The sequence below is a fragment of the Amblyomma americanum genome, chromosome 3, assembly GCF_052857255.1.
Source record: "Amblyomma americanum isolate KBUSLIRL-KWMA chromosome 3, ASM5285725v1, whole genome shotgun sequence".
In the NCBI taxonomy this organism is placed as follows: Eukaryota; Metazoa; Arthropoda; class Arachnida; order Ixodida; family Ixodidae; genus Amblyomma; species Amblyomma americanum.
In genome coordinates, this window is record NC_135499.1 from 65,707,050 (window position 1) to 65,710,513 (window position 3,464).

The 3,464-nt window shown below is 45.0% G+C and overlaps 1 non-coding gene across 1 annotated transcript; it reads right to left on the reverse strand.

Annotated features, from left to right (window-relative positions):
• Positions 1 to 2,764: 2,764 nt before the first annotated feature.
• On the reverse strand, positions 2,765 to 2,838 carry TRNAS-UGA (transfer RNA serine (anticodon UGA)). Its single transcript has one exon. It is a non-coding gene; the product is annotated as a tRNA-Ser (tRNA).
• Between the last annotated feature and the right edge of the window lie 626 nt (positions 2,839 to 3,464).

Sequence of the window (3,464 nt, forward strand, 5' to 3'; positions counted from 1 at the left end):
CGAATGTTTTGACTCCTTAAATAGCATTGGAGGTCCTAATACCTAACATTGATACTTTATAGAGTTTGTCATGGAAGACCATAAATGTCTGACGGACAGCCCACGCGCGTGGAAATAATAGCTGCCATTCGTTTCCACGAATTGAAAGATTGTGAAAATGGCCCCTCTTACTTCGCCCCTTTTCCAGTCTAGTCTGTGAAAATCGGGTTGTCATTCGACGAAAGTGAGCTTTGGCGTAGATTTTAAGGCCTAAATATGCTGAGTATTATGCCTCTTGTGCTGACTGGCAACATAGCGACATTACCGCAAAACTGAAATGCTAATTTAAGGAACGAAGGGACGAACCCACTGTAAGAACAAGTCCTGATGTGGCTCCTATATAGGCATTGTGCCCAGCATAACCTGAAGAGTGTGACAACAAGATATAAAATGACCGCTGAATTCTCGCACCGTGCTAGCTTGGCGGCCTGTGCCAAACGACATGTGATCAAATGAAAGAAAGCAAGGTTCCCGTGAGGAACACCTGAATCCGTTTGTGGAACACCAAGACGGAGTGGTGTACAAAATTCCACTCATGTGCGGGAAGGTTCCCATCGGCCAGAGTGCCAGATGTATTAGAGACAGCCTCTGTGAGCACGTGTTATCTGAAGAGTTATTCCAAATGGCACCATCCTCTGCATTGCGAAATATGTGATTGCAGTGCGCGTTTGCGTGAAACGACCATTGAGAAAATGTAAAAGCGTGGTGGCATGAGAATTAATAGTCGTATTGAGCAGGAAATATGCCGGCGGTGATTGCCTGAGTAGTGCTTCTTCGACTTTGCACAGATTTCAAAGTTCCTTTCCTATAACGCGGGAAAGAATGCGAGGTCAGGCCAGATAATAATTCGTCGACAACAAACAAATATTTTGCGCATTTTTCTGTAGTTAATCTTCCCTGGAAGTTGGCGCTGCCCTGTCGTCTCGCTCCGTACCATGCCGTAGATACGTATAAAAGGAATCATTTTATGGCAGTATGGTGGAGGCATAGCTGTGTGACTTGACCGCGCTGAATGATTACAAGGACAAAAGGAGGCAATGACGGAGCGTTGTCCTTGTAAACACTCAGCGCAGTCAAGCCACACAGCAACCCAATACTAACTAGCGTCTTATGTAGCATTCCGGAGGCATAGACGAATGCTAACATTATCCTAATCCGTGAGACGCAGTATACTGAAGACCTGAAAATATATAGACACGTAAGCTTACTGTCCATTGGTCGCAAAATATTTACAAAATTAATCGCGAATACAATTACCGGAACCTATACTTTATCTCACAAGTTACCTGCATTGAAGTAGAAGATATAAGCACAAGGCGGAAGCATCCACCAGAGCGCTGATTTCATGCACTCTACCTGACATGGCTGGCAGCCTCCGCCCCGAGGTCCATCTTTCATTCCTCTGTGAACAGCCTGCAGCTAAGTTACTTCACTAACCCCGTGATGGTTATGATGTTTTATAGCACAGCAGTTACTTAGGCTATCTTGTGCCAGGCCTGGGGGGGGGGGGCGCAATTAAAGTTCAAATATTTCTTTTAAATTTCGCTCTCTTCTTGGGGATACATATCCGGGGTATGAAGACTGGAAGAAAAGTTGAACACCAGGTGATCGGGCTGGTGTTTCGAAAAGCTTTTCGACAATGGACCATGTTCCCACCATAAGTCAGGATAAAGCGAAATACGCCGAATATACCCGCTGTTATATAGAGGCTTTCTAGAATAGGAGAAGCGTTTGACTCAGTCTGAAGATCAGAAGTCACGCAGTGATTGCGTAATTAGGCTGCGGATAGGCATATGCCAAGGTCGTAGAACTTATCAACAGGCGTACAATAGTGACCATAGTTTTCTGCCAAAACAATGATGAAATGTCGATCAGGAAGAGGGTCGCAGAAAGAGACGCAATTTCTGCAGTGCTGTTTACCACACGGTTACAAGACGTATTCAGAGGGCAGGATTAAAAAAAGTTGAGGACAAGAGTGAGTATTGAGCGTTGAAGTGCGCTTCGATTCACCCATGACATGATCCTGCAGTTATACAGGGGACGAATTACACGGGATGGTTGAGGACATAGAAACTCAATGCGGAATTGTGAGGCCAAGAACGAATATGAAGGAAACGAGTAATTATCAGCAATGTCCGAAGGGAAGAACCGATTACAATAGGCAGCGAAGTATTGCAAGAACTGCGGGAATGCATCCATCTATGGGGCAAATTGCGACCCCGGTCGGGGCCATCAGAGGAAAATATCTAGTAGAATAACGTTAACGGCATTCAAGTACTCACAAGTGATGACTGTCAGCTTACCACTACCCCCCAGAAGGAAAGCATAAGATGGTTCTATCTAGCCAGTGCTGACGTATGGGGCAGGTGCTTGGATGCTAACAAAAAAGCTTGAACTGAATGAGGACAGAACAGCGTGGTATGGTAAGAAAAATGGTGGTGTGATGTTTCAGGGACAACTCCATCTAATTTTCATTTTTTAAATGGATTCTATCGGTGTGTAGATGTTTACTGGAAAGTGAAGGATGCATTTATTGACGAGGAAATCACATTAAAAATAAAGTACTTTTTCCCGCCACTCAATTTTGGCTGTTGTTGCAATTGCCTAAAACTAAAAGAACTCCATGATCACCATTGGGATATGAATGGAAGTATCTTTTTGCTGGATATATATATATATATATATATATATATATATATATATAAAGCAGCAGAAAAAACAACCATGCCGCCGGTGGGATCCGAACCCACGGCCTCCGAATATCACGTCCGGTGCTCTTGCCAACTGAGCTACGGCGACGGCTGTCCAATCTGCTGCTCTCGTGGGTACTTATGTTTAATGGGTGTAAGCTAACATTGAGAGTGTTCACCAGCGCCACCCTCCTCCATAGCGGCGGACGTAGCACGTCCTGTGTTACCGCCAGTTTGACGTGGAACGTCATCTAACGACGAGGGCGGAAACTGTGCGAAAGCCCTCTTTTGCTACCTATGACATCGGATCCCACCGGCGGCATGGTTGTTTTTTCTGCTGCTTTATAAGTAATTTTCTTTAAGTGATAGATTAATCTAAGTATTATTAACCCAGTGACTAGCACCACACATAAAAAAATAATGATAAACATTGCCCTATGCACCTTGCTTTCGGTGACTGTTGGCTCCCTTCATAAGTTTTCAAAAACGAGTCCCTCATCTCCTTTACCTTGTCTGCTAATTGCTTAACGAGGGACTCGGTTCTGGCAGTCTTGATGCCATAGGTAGCAAAAGAGGGCTTTCGCACAGTTTCCGCCCTCGTCGTTAGATGACGTTCCACGTCACACTGGCGGTAACACAGGACGTGCTACGTCCGCCGCTATGGAGGAGGGTGGCACTGGTGAACACTGTCAAGGTTCGCTTACACCCATTAAACATAAATACCCACGAGAGCAG